The 13,674-nt window shown below is 40.7% G+C and overlaps 1 pseudogene; it reads right to left on the bottom strand.

Annotated features, from left to right (window-relative positions):
- Positions 1 to 13,674, bottom strand: part of LOC107490300 (uncharacterized) — a 140,260-nt pseudogene that overhangs the window by 91,087 nt on the left and 35,499 nt on the right.

Consider the following 13,674-nt stretch of genomic DNA (forward strand, 5'->3'; position numbering starts at 1 on the left):
GAAGAACAAGCCGCCATCACTAAGGTGGACCCGTTCTTTAATCTCCTTGTTCTTTATTTTTCTGTTTTTCGAAAAATCATGCTTATGTTTATCTATGTTTGTATCTTATGATCATTAGTGTCTTAGTGTCTATGCCTTAAAGTTATGAATGTCCTATGAATCCATCACCTTTCTTAAGTGAAAAATGTTCTTAATTGAAAAAGAGAAGAATTGCATGAATTTTAAATTTTATAACAGATTAATTATTTTGATGTGGTGGCAATATTTTGGTTTCTGAATGTATGCTTGAACGGTGCATAAATCTTTTGAATTTGTTGTTCATGAATGTTGGCTCTTGAAAGAATGATGAAAAAGGAGACATGTTACTGAGGATCTGAAAAATCATAAAAATGATTCTTGAAGCAAGAAAAAGCAGTGAATACGAAAAAAAAAGAAAGAGAGAGAAAAACGAAAAAAAAGAGAGAAAAAAATAAAGTGCGATCCGAAGCAAAAAGAGTGTGCTTAAGAACCCTGGACACCTCTAATTGGGGACTCTAGCAAAGCTGAGTCACAATCTGAAAAGGTTCACCCAGTTATGTGTCTGTGGCATATATGTATCCGGTGGTAATACTGGAAGACAGAGTGCTTTAGGCCACGGCCAAGACTCATAAAGTAGCTGTGTTCAAGAATCATCATACTTAACTAAGAGAATCAATAACACTATCTGGATTCTGAGTTCCTATAGAAGCCAATCATTCTGAATTTCAAAGGATAGAGTGAGATGCCAAAACTATTCAGAGGCAAAAAGCTAAAGCCCCGCTCATCTAATTAATACTGATCTTCATAGATGTTTTTGGAGTTTATTGCATATTCTCTTCTTTTTATCTCATTTGATTTTCAGTTGCTTGGGGAAAAGCAACAATTTAAGTTTGGTGTTGTGATGAGCGGATAATTTATACGCTTTTTGGCATTGTTTTTAGTATGTTTTTAGTATGTTTTAGTTAGTTTTTAGTATATTTTTATTAGTTTTTAGTTAAAATTCACTTTTCTGGACTTTACTATGAGTTTGTGTTTTTTCTGTGATTTCAGGTACTTTCTGGCTGAAATTGAGGGACCTAAGCAAAAATCTGATTCAGAGGCTGAAAAGGACCGCAGATGCTGTTGGATTCTGACCTCCCTGCACTCGAAGTGGATTTTCTGGAGCTACAGAACCCCAATTGGCGCGCTCTCAACTGCGTTGGAAAGTAGACATCCTGGGCTTTCCAGCAATATATAATAGTCTATACTTTTTCTAAGATTTGATGGCCCAAACTGGCGTTCCAAATCAGCTCAAAACTGCCCGGCGTTAAACGCCGGAACTGGCACAAGAATGGGAGTTAAACGCCCAAACTGGCACAAAAGCTGGCGTTTAACTCCAAGAGAAGTCTCTACATGAAAATGCTTCAATGCTCAGCCCAAGCACACATCAAGTGGGCCCGGAAGTGGATTTTTATGTCATTTACTCATCCTCGTAAACCCTAGGCTACTAGTTCTCTACAAATAGGACCTTTTACTATTGTATTCTTATCTTGGTAGCTATCTTTAGTCTTATGCTATCTTAGATCATGGGGGCTGGCCTCGCAGCCATGCCTAGACCTTTTTCTTATGTATTTTCAATGGTGGAGTTTCTACACACCATAGATTAAGGTGTGGAGCTCTGCTGTACCTCGAGTATTAATGCAATTACTATTGTTCTTCTATTCAATTCAGCTTATTCTTGTTCTAAGATATTCATTTGCACCCAAGAACATGATGAATGTGATGATCATGTGACACTCATCATCATTCTCACTTATGAACGAGTGCCTGACAACCACTTCTGTTCTACAAGCAAACAAGGCTTGAATGTTCGTGGTATAAGCTAGAATTGATGGCGGCATTCAAGAGAATCCGGAAGCTCTAAACCTTGTCTATGGTATTCTGAGTAGGATTCAATGATTGAATGACTGTGACGAGCTTCAAACTCCTGAAGGCTGGGCGTTAGTGACAGACGCAAAAGAATCACTGGATTCTATTCCAACCTGATTGAGAACCGATAGATGATTAGCCGTGCAACGGAAGGGACAAAGCATCTCCATACGCTTGTCTGAAATTCTTACCAATGAATTACATAAGTATCTCTATCTTTATCTTTATGTTTTATTCATAAATCATCTATAACCATTTGAATCTACCTGACTGAGATTTACAAGATGACCATAGCTTGCTTCATACCAACAATCTCTGTGGGATCGACCCTTACTCGCGTAAGGTTTATTACTTGGACGACCCAGTGCACTTGCTGGTTAGTTGTGTGAAGTTGTGATAAAGAGTTGAGATTACAATTATGCGTACCATGTTGATGGCGCCATTGATGATCACAATTTTGTGCACCAGCTCTCTACTACTTTCCTTGGTGGGTTGCATAGAAGTGACCAACCCCTCTGTTCGCTCTCAATGTTGATTTCAATGTGCTCATTCCTCCCTAGTTGAAACCCAACTTCTGGAATGATTTCCCTCTCACTCACCCAACCATAAAATTGATTTTGGTTGAATACGGAGAGGAACTTGTAGTCATTAAAAGAGCTTGAAAATCCAGAGGTTGGCTCCTTGGTTCTTCTTTTCTTTGAGGATGAGCTTTTTGGTGGTGCCATTAGGTTGGGAGAGTGTAAAAAAATGGGGTTGAAAGAAAGAGAAGGCAAAACAAGGTTTTGCTACAACACCAAACTTAGGACTTGATTGTCCTAATCAAGAAAAAAAAAAGAAAGAAGAAAGTAGGGGATAGTAGAAGATGAAAAAAAAGCGAAGGTGAGTGATGTAGGGATTGTTGAAGTGGGAGAGTGATGAGCGGATAATTTATACACTTTTTGGCATTGTTTTTAGTATGTTTTTAGTATGTTTTAGTTAGTTTTTATTATATTTTTATTAGTTTCTATTTAAAATTCACTTTTCTGGACTTTACTATGAGTTTGTGTGTATTTCTGTGATTTCAGGTATTTTCTGGCTGAAATTGAGGGACCTGAGCAAAAATCTGATTCAGAGGCTGAAAAAGGACTGCAGATGCTGTTAGATTCTGACCTCCCTATATTCGAAGTGGATTTTCTGGAGCTACAGAACCCCAATTGGCGCGTTCTTAATTGCGTTGGAAATTAGACATTCTGGGCTTTCCAGAAATATATAATAGTTCATACTTTGCTCGAGATTTGATGGCCCAAACTGGCGTTCCAAATCAGCTCAAGACTGCCCGGCGTTAAACACCGGAACTGGCACAGAAGTGGGAGTTAAACGCCCAAACTGGCACAAAAGCTGGCGTTTAACATCAAGAAAAGTCTCTACACATAGAAGCTTCAATGCTCAACCCAAGCACACACCAAGTGGGCCCGGAAGTGGATTTTTACGTCATTTACTCATATTTGTAAACCCTAAGCTACTAGATCTCTATAAATAGGACCTTTTGCTATTGTATTTTTATCTTTGGATCACTTTAGATCTTTAGATCAATTTAGATCTTAGGATCATCTTGGGACGTCTAGTTCTTAGATCATGGGGCTGGCCTCTCGGCCATGCCTAGACCTTGTTCTTATGTATTTTCAACGGTGAACTTTCTACACACCATAGATTAAGGTGTGGAGCTCTGCTGTACCTCGAGTATTAATGCAATTACTATTGTTCTTCTATTCAATTCAGCCTATTCTTGTTCTAAGATATCACTTGTTCCTCAACTTGATGAATGTGATGATCCGTGACACACATCATCATTCTCACCTATGAACGTGTGCCTGACAACCACCTCCGTTCTATCTTAGATTGAGTGGATATCTCTTGGATTCCTTAATCAGAATCTTCGTGGTATAAGCTAGAATTGATGGCAGCATTCTTGAGAATCCAGAATGTCTAAACCTTGTTTGTGGTATTCTGAGTAGGATTCAAGGATTGAATGACTGTGACGAGCTTCAAACTCGCGATTGTGGGGCGTTAGTGACAGACGCAAAAGAATCACAGGATTCTATTCCGACATGATCGAGAACCGATAGATGAATAGCCGTGCTGTGACAGAGCGCGTTGAACATTTTCACTGAGAGGACGGGACTGTAGCCATTGATAACGGTGATGCCCAACATACAGCTTGCCATGGAAAGGAGTAAGAAGGATTGGATGAAGACAGTAGGAAAGCAGAGAGACGGAAGGGACAAAGGATCTCCATACGCTTATCTGAAATTCTCACCAATGAATTAGATAAGTATCTCTATCTTTATTTTATGTTTTATTTATCTTTTAATTATCAATCCTCCATAACCATTTGAATCCGCCTGACTGAGATTTACAAGATGACCATAGCTTGCTTCATACCAACAATCTCCGTGGGATCGACCCTTACTCGTGTAAGGTTTATTACTTGGACAACCTAGTGCACTTGCTGGTTAGTTGTGTGAAGTTGTGATAAAGAGTTGAGATTGCAATTGAGCGTACCATGTTGATGGCACCATTGATGATCACAATTTCGTGCACCAGAGAGGAGGTGGGAAGTGAGGCTTTTATAATGGTTGAATGATGTGGTTCGAAGGTGGGAAATAAAAAGGATTAAATGTTTTCCCACATTGGGAAGTGGCGCATAGCGTGGAAAGAGGCGCCAACTCTTTTCTCACAGTGTCTTCTGCATGTGTTGAGTTCCAAAGTGCAAGTACACTTTGACTTCTTTGTTTTGTGAGTTGTTTACCATGTGGGTCCCATCTTCTCTCCTGAAATTAAAACTGAACCTATTAGTAATGACAAAAGAACCCCTTCTCATTCCTTCTCATCAAGAATAAATTGGATTGCAACTGATGGGTGTCCCTTGGGACACCAAACTTAATTCTTTGGCATCTTAATAAATTGGTTTCATCATTGTGTATTTAATGTGTTCATAAGAGTGGAATAACATCAATCTTTTCACTTTCTTTTGATTCCAACTCCTCTGAACTCATTAAATCACGTTCATGTTCTTACCCAAAGCATTAAGTGCTTTCAAATTGGGTGATTTGGGCTGCTATGTGATCATTGGTGGTGGTCACACCAAACTTAATCTCTGGGCTTAGTCTTCAGAATCAACTGTTAATTGTTTGTAAGCCTAGATTAAGTGGGTAAGAGGCCACACCAAACTTGGCACTTTAGCTAGTTCTTAGCCTATTCACTCATTATTAGTTATGCATTCATCAAGTTCAACTCCCAAATAGAAAGAAATAAGAGAGTGTAAAGAAAATCTAACCATCAAAGCTAATATCAAACTTCCTAATCTACAATTGTAAACTAATCCTAATTACTGAAAATTAAACTATCTAAATCACAGAATTTTAAACTACTTCTAAGAAAAGTAATTAAATCAAAAGGATAAAGTGTTGGGGTGCTTCCCAACTAGTGCTTCTTTATTGTCATTAGCTTGACATTCCTTCATCTTTAGCTGAGCTGTAGCTCACTCTCTACTCCTCCAAGGAGCCTCCCAAGTAGTGTTTGAGTCTATGGCCATTGATAGAAAAAGTTCTCTGGGTCTTATCTTCCATGAGCTCCACATGACTATAGGGAAACACTTTGAGTATGGTGAAAGGTCCTGACCATCGAGACTTAAGTTTTTCAGGAAAGAACTTGAGTCTTGAGTTGTAGAGTAACACTTTCAGTCCTTCAGTGAACTCCCTTCTTGCTATCTTTTGTCATGCCACCTTTTTGTGTTCTCTTTGTAGATTTTTGCATTCTCATATGCTTGATTTCTAAACTCTTCCAGTTCATTGAGTTGCATCAGTCTCTTTTCTCCAGTAGCTTGCTCATCAAAATTCAGTAGTTTTAGAGCCCAGAAGGCTCTGTGCTCCAGTACAAATGGCAAGTGGCAAGCCTTGCCAAATACTAGTTGGTATGGTGACATCCCAATGGAGGTCTTAAAGGCTGTCCTGTAGGCTCATAGAGCATCGTCTAGCTTTTTAGACCAGTCTTTTACTAAACTTCCAACAATTTTTTCAAGGATTTGTTTCAGCTCTCTGTTGGAGATCTCAACTTGCCTGTTGGTCTGTGGGTGGTATGGAGTTGCCACTTTGTGCTTTACTCCATATCTGAGAAAGAGTGCTTCGAGTTGTTTGTTGCAGAAGTGTGACCCTCCATCACTAATGAGAGCTCTGGGAACTCTAAATCTGCTGAAGATGTTCCTTCTCAAGAAGCTTATCACAACCTTGTTGTCATTTGTTGCAGTAGCTATGGCCTCTACCCACCTTGAAACATAATCAACAGCCACTAATATGTAGCTATTTGAGTAGGAGGTTGGGAAGGGTCCTATGAAATCTATCCCACATACGTCAAATAGTTCCAGCTCTAGTATGTATTGCTATGGCATCTCATTCCTCTTGGTTAGATTACCAGCTCTTTGACATTCATCACACCTTGACACCATTTCCTTGGCATCCTTAAACACTATTGGCCAGTAAAATTCGGATTGGAGTACCTTTGCTGCTGTTCTTTCTCCACTGAAGTGACCTCCATATGCTGACCCATGGCAGTGCCATAATAGTTCATGCCATTCTTCATGGGATATACACCTTCTTAGGACACCATCAGTACACTTTTTGAACAAATAGGGGTCATCCCAGATGTAGTGTTTGGCATCCTTGATTAATTTCCTCTTCATGTGCTTATTGATGTTAGTTGGTAGCTTCCCAATAGCCTTGAAGTTGGCTATATCTGCGAACCAAGGGGCTACTTGAATCATCATCAATTGTTTATCAGGAAAGCTTTCATTTACTGCTACTTGCTGCATTTCTTCTTCTTGTGGGATCCTTGAGAGGTGGTCAACTACCTTGTTCTCTGCTCTGCTCCTATCTTTAATCTCAATATCAAATTCTTGGAGCAGTAAGATCCACCTTATTAGTCTGGGCTTGGATTCTTGTTTGGTAAGCAAGTATTTGAGTGCTGCATGATCAGTGAACACAATTACTTTTGAGCCAATGAAATATGATCTAAACTTATCAAAAGCCAAAACTATGGCTAAAAGTTCTTTCTCTGTGGTGGTATAGTTCCTTTGATTCTCATTAAGGACCTTACTAGCATAGTAAATAACATGTACCAGCTTGTCTTTCCTCTATCCTAGGACAGCACCAACAGCAAAATTAGATGCATCACATATTAGCTCAAAGGGAAGATCCTAGCTTGGTGGTGCTATAATAGGTGCATAGGAGAGTTTCTTTTTGAGTTCATCAAAGGTTACCATGCATTCTCTATCAAAAACAAAAGGAATATTTGAGACAAGTAGGTTGCTAAGGGGTTTTGCAATCTTTGAAAAATCTTTAATAAACCTCCTATAGAACCCAGCGTGTCCCAAAAAGCTTCTGATTGCTTTGACATTGCAAGGTGGAGGTAATTTTTTAATTACTTCCACTTTTGCTCTGTCTACTTCTATGCCTCTTTTGAAATCTTGTGACCAAGAACCACCCCTTTAGTCACCATAAAATGGCACTTCTCCCAGTTTAAAACAAGGTTAGTTTCTTGACACCTTTTTAGCACAAGAGAAAGATGATATAGGCAATCAGAATATGAGTCCCCAAACACAGAGAAGTCGTCCATAAATACTTCTATAAACTTCTCAATCATATCTGAAAAAATGGAGAGCATGCACCTTTGGAATGTTGCAGGTGCATTGCACAATCCAAATGGCATTCTCCTATAAGCAAATACACCATATGGACAAGTAAATGAAGTTTTTTCCTGTTCCTTGCAATAATTTGGTTGTAGCCCGAGTATCCATCCAGGAAACAATAATACTCATGTCCTGCCAATCTTTCAAGCATCTGGTCTATGAAGGGCAGGGGAAAGTGATCCTTCTGGGTGGCTTCATTAAGTTTCCGGTAATCAATGCACATACGCCATCCGATCACCGTCCTTGTGGGTATTAGTTCATTCCTCTCATTTTCCACAATAGTGATCCCTCTCTTCTTAGGAACTACTTGCACCGGGCTTACCCAAGGGCTGTCTGAGATGGGTAGATCACCCCTGCTTGCCACAATTTCAACACTTCTTTCTGAACCACTTCATTCATAGTTGGGTTCAGCCTCCTTTGTTGCTGTCTTGAAGGTTTGGCATCCTCTTCAAGTAAGATTTTATGCATGCACATTGAAGGACTGATCCCCTTTAAATCTAAAAGTGTCTAGCCTATGGCATCCTTGTGTTGTCTTAGCACTTGGATAAGTTCCTCTTCTTGTTCCTTACTCAGACTTGAATTTATGATCACTGGGTAAGTGTTGTTGGCACCCAGATATGCATACTTCAAGCTGGGTGGTAAGGCTTTCAGCTCTAGTTTTGGTGATTCTGCATCTTTGTTGTCTGTGGTAGTTGGCATGATTGAGTTCCTCATGGTTGCTTGTGGCAGTTTTCTATCTGGTGCTTGCTCCAGCTCAATGCTTTTTCCATATTATTCTTCTCCCATGACTTTTTGAACTATCTGTTCCATGGTGTCTACCAGCATACATTCTCCTATGGGTTCCTTGGGATAACTCATTGCTTTAAAGACGTTGAAGACCGTTTTCTCTTCATGCAATCTCAAGACTAGTTCCCCTTTCTGCACATTAATGATGGCTCCAGCAGTAGCTAGAAATGGTCTTCCTAGGATAATTGATGTGTTGGCCTCTTCTTCCATGTCCAGCACAACGAAATCAGCGGAGAAAATGAATTCCCATACTTTCACTAGCAAGTCCTCCACCACCCCCATGTGGAAACTTAAATGTTCTGTCAGCCAATTGGAGTGTCATTCTTGTTGGCTTGGCTTCCTCAATCTTCATCCTTCTCATCATGGTTAGGAACATAAGATTTATGCTAGGTCCCAAATCACACAAAACTTTCTCAATAGTGATGTCCCCTATGATGCAGGGGATTTGAAAACTCCCTGGGTCTTTCAGCTTTTGAGGCAACTTCTTCTGTATGATGGCGATGCATTCCTCAGTCAACACTATAGTTTCTTTTGCCTCTCAGTTCCTCTTTTTGGTTATAAGCTCCTTTAAGAACTTGGCATAGAGTGGCATTTGTTCTAATGCCTCAGCAAATGGTATGTTGATTTGGAGCCTCTTGAAGATCTCTAGGAACTTAGAGAACTGGCCATCCTTCGCATCTTTTCTCAGTCTTTGTGGGTATGGTACCTTTGGCACATAGGGCTTCAAAACTGGTTTTGGTAGAGGTGAAGCTGGGATCTCCCCTTCATCCTCGTTCCCATGTTTTGGTGCAACCTCTTCATGATTATCCTTGCTTGGGGCTCCTTCCTCTACAACCTTCCCACTTCTCAGAGTTATGGCTTTGCATTCCCCTCTTGGGTTAGCCATAGTATCACTGGGAAATGTGTGTATGGAAAGTGGAATTTGCTTGGACAAAATCCCCACTTGTGCTTCCAACTTTGAGATTGCTGCACCTTGATTTTTCAGATTTGACCTGTATTCCTCTTGATTAGCATCTATCCTTCTGTCAGTTTGTGCTTGTCTGTCCATGAGGAAGGAAACTGCCCCTAAAATCTGGGATGACAGTTGTGCTATTGCAGCCTCCATCCTCTCAAATTTACTCTTGATTTCGCATGGTTGCATAGTTGAGGATGGTGCATCTTGATTGAGGTTGTTGTGTATGGGTTGGTTGTTATGGTATGATGTATTTTGTGAGTTATGGTAGGGTCTATGATTCCCTGTTTGATGGTTGGGGTTATGGCTGGGATGTTGATTTGATGGATAAGGCTTGTTGTGGTCCTGGTTGTGGTTTTATTGATTTTCCCACCCAAAGTTTAGGTGGTTCTTCCAACCTGGGTTATATGTCTTAGAGTGTGGGTTATATAGTGCTCTGGATGAATTGTGCACATAATTAGCTTGCTCCCAGTCACCTTTAGATTCTGATGCATTACTTTCTTGTTGAGGAGTTTGGTCTTGGATGACTGAGGCTTGGTTGGCCTCCATCCTCTTGGTTAATGCTACTATTTGTGCTGCAATTGCCTTGTTCTAAGCTAACAAGGCATCTACAGAGTTGAGTTCTAGCACTCCCTTCTTCTGAGTCCTTTCTGAGGCATAGAAATACTCATTTTCAGCTACAGTTTCAATGACATCTATGGCCTCTTCAATGGTTTTCTTTTTGTTGAGTAAGCCTCCCGAAGAATGATCCACTGCCTTCTTTGCTTCATAGGATAGTCCTTCATAAAAGATATGTAGTTATACCCAGTCATTGAACATTTCCGGTGGACATCTTCTTGTCAGATCTTTGAATCTCTCCCAGACCTCATAGAGTGTTTCTCCATCTTGTTGTCTGAAAGTTTGCACCTCAGCTCTCAGCCTATTAATTCTTTGTGGAGTGTAAAATCTCGCAAGAAATCTGTTCACGACCTCCTCCCATGTAGTTAGGCTATCCTTGGGGAATGATTCCAACCATTTTGCTGTCTTATCTCTGAGTGAGAAAGGAAACAAGAGTAGTTTGTAGATGTCAGGGTGTACCCCGTTGGACTTTACAGTATCACATATCCTCAAGAATGTGCTGAGATGTTGATTGGGATCTTCTTGGGCACTCCCTCCATATGAGCAATTATTCTGAACAAGTGTGATGAGCTGAGGCTTCAGCTCAAAGTTATTGGCATGAATTGTTGGCTTTAGGATGCTGCTGCCACAATTTCTTGGGTTTGGGTTGATGTAGGAGCCTAAGACTCTCATTTCTTGCCCATCATGATTGACTAGGCCTCCCCTGGCATGGTTATGAACTTCTTCCTCATGATGATTCTCCATATTCTCCTCTATGTTTGTTTCGAAATACTCTTCCTCTTCTTCAGCACCAACGACTCTCTTCCTTCTTCCTTCTCTCCTAATCTAAGGAAGGTCCTCTCAGGTTCAGAATCAAAGAAAGTTGAAGCCCCGCTTCTCCTACCTGTCATACAACCAATCAAGGCAAAAAGTAAGAAAGAAAATAGATGAAAAAATTACTATTGTTAGAACAGTTGTTAGTGTGAGTGGTGCAATTGATCAAATAGTTAGAAGAGTGGAACTATGGATGATCAAAGAAGAAGGAAATAGAGCTCAAAATAAAATAAAAAAATGCTAAATAAAGAAATTAAAATAACAAGGAAATTAAATTGCTTAATCTAGCTCTCCAATCAATATAATCACTGTCAAATTTAAGCCAATCCCCAGCAACGGTGTCATAAAACTTGATGACCGGAATTCACTACGCCTTTCAAAAATTAGCGAATTAGTTCTTTTGGCAAGCGCACCAAAATTATCGCCAAGTAATAACCCACAGTGGAGTGGGATCGTATCCACAGAGATTAGCAATCCAAGCAGTTTTAATTGATTGATGAATTAGTTAAGCAGATCAATAAGATTGTGAAGTGCAGAATTGTAAGTGATGACAAAAATGTAGACTACTAGAATATAAAGAAAAGTAATAAAGTGCAGAAATGGAAATTGCAAATGTAAAGTGCTGAATCATAAATGACTTGAATGTAAATGGGAGTGGGGAATTGCTGAATGTAAAATTAAGCTGTAAAGAAATGGATAGATAAGAATGGGGAAATTCATTGAGATTGGGAGATGTTGTCTCTTTGGATCAAATCTAGCTCATATCCTCTTCAATCATACAACTCATTGACCTCTTGGCAATCATGATTGATTGAGCCCCAATCCCTTGGTGACTCAATCTCTCAGATCTTGATCAATAGCCAATTCCTTGGTCTAATTGCTCATGAAAAGAGATATGCTTGGTCCCTGATTATACCACACACCCTCATAGGTCTAGGTAGAGGGAGGATTATATGTCACGTATCCCATCACCAAAACCCAGATTCTACTCAAGTGTGAGAAGGGATTTCAAGCATGGTTTCATGTTTCCTTTCCCAAGGTTCCCATGAAACCCAATTGTATTCAATCTCTTTCCCAAGATAATTGAACACTAAGCATTAAAAACGAAATTCCTTCTAGCAAATCAAAGAGAAGATGATGAGAAGAAGAATTTTACTATTATCAATCCATCAAGTACAACAGAGCTCCCTCTCTCAATGAGAGGGAAGTTAGCTACTCATAGCTTTAAAAGTACTCAAAAGTGGAGTGTAAAAGTGGATCTAGAACTAACTGCTTAACCCCACTTCAGTACTCCTTGGGGGTATTTATACTACTCCTAGTAAAAATAAAAGAATTACAAAAGTGAAAAAGGGAAAATTACATTTTGGAGGGAAAGAAAACACTCAATAAGCGTGACTTCTTAGCTGGCATGTGGCTAGCGCTCCACCGGCGTGTCACGTGCCCTTTAAACTAGCTTGGCGTGCCACGCTCAATCCTTCAAGTGGCATGCTCGTCTCTCTATCAACCTTGGCATGTCATGCCTTCGAACTCAAGTGGCGCGCCATAGTGGAAGTCTTGTGTTGGTGTGCCACGCATTCGAGCTTAAGTGGCATGCCCTTTGTTTTTTCCGCTTTCCTTTGCCTCTGGAAACTTGAACTGGCGTGGCATGCCAGACCTGTGTGCTTGGCTAAGCTCCTCTGGAAAGTTGCACTAGCGTGGCACGCCTAGGGTCTGGCGTGCCATGCCCCTTTGTGTGTGAATGGTTCCTCTGTTTGGTGTGCCACGCCACGAACTCAAGTAGCACGCCCCAATGCTTCTTTGCCCTCTAAATGACACTAGCGTGCCACGCCTGGTCGCTCAAGTGGCACGCCTAAGTGAAGAATAGTGAATGGTGTGCCACGCCTTCAATACCAAGTGGCACGCCCAGTCTTCTCTCTGGATCAGTGTACCAGCGTGCCACGCCATGCTGCTCAAGTGGCACGCCCATGTATTTGTGCAATCTTCAAGCTTGGCGTGCCACGTCTGGGTCTTCAAGTGGCATGCCAAAGTGACTTTTTGGAATTGGCGTGCCACGCCTTCGACACCAAGTGGCACGCCATAGTGGAGGTTCTTCTTGAGATGGTGAGTTGGCGTGCCACGCTCCTTTGCTCAAGTGGCACGCCCATAGTAGTTGATGGGTCAGGCGTGCCATGCCCAACCTGGCGTGCCATGCCCCTTTTGTGTCCTCCATTTTGTTTTCTGAAATTTTGTACCAACATGCCACGCCCAGTCCCTAGCGTGCCACGCCCACATGCATGCTTGGATTTTCCTTCTGGAATTTAGTACTGGCGTGCCACGCTTAGCTCCTGGCGTGCCACACCAGTGCATTTTTGGGGCGTTTGCTCTCAAGTGGCACGCCAGTTTCACACGCCCAGCTTCTTGTTTGTCTGCTTCCAATTTTTTATGCCTTTTTCACCTGAAATTCAGCACAACTCATCTCAAAGTAGTGTACCATAATATTCATCAAATAATGCATGAATTGTACTGATCAAATAAGATTTGTGCTCTTTTATGGCCTTCTTTATGCAAGAAAGAAGGGTAGATGATGCAAGTCATCAGGCATGCGCTCATACTCGTGCGTACGCACACTTGCCAAATTTTCCACTTGTGCGTATGAATGGTCGTGTGTGTATGCACGCTAACTACTTTTTCACTCCTGTGCATACGCATGTATCCAAATGCTCTCCCCTTTTAATTATTTGTGAATTTTCTCACGTTGTATGTTTTTCTCCACTTCTTCAAAGACATCCTTTTCTATTGGTAATGAAATCACTCGCAAACATATCAAGCCATTGACTGGAATAAATATGGAATTAATTTGACAATTTAGAGCACAAAA

Source organism: Arachis duranensis, chromosome 1 (assembly GCF_000817695.3).
Source record: "Arachis duranensis cultivar V14167 chromosome 1, aradu.V14167.gnm2.J7QH, whole genome shotgun sequence".
Taxonomy (NCBI): Eukaryota; Viridiplantae; Streptophyta; class Magnoliopsida; order Fabales; family Fabaceae; genus Arachis; species Arachis duranensis.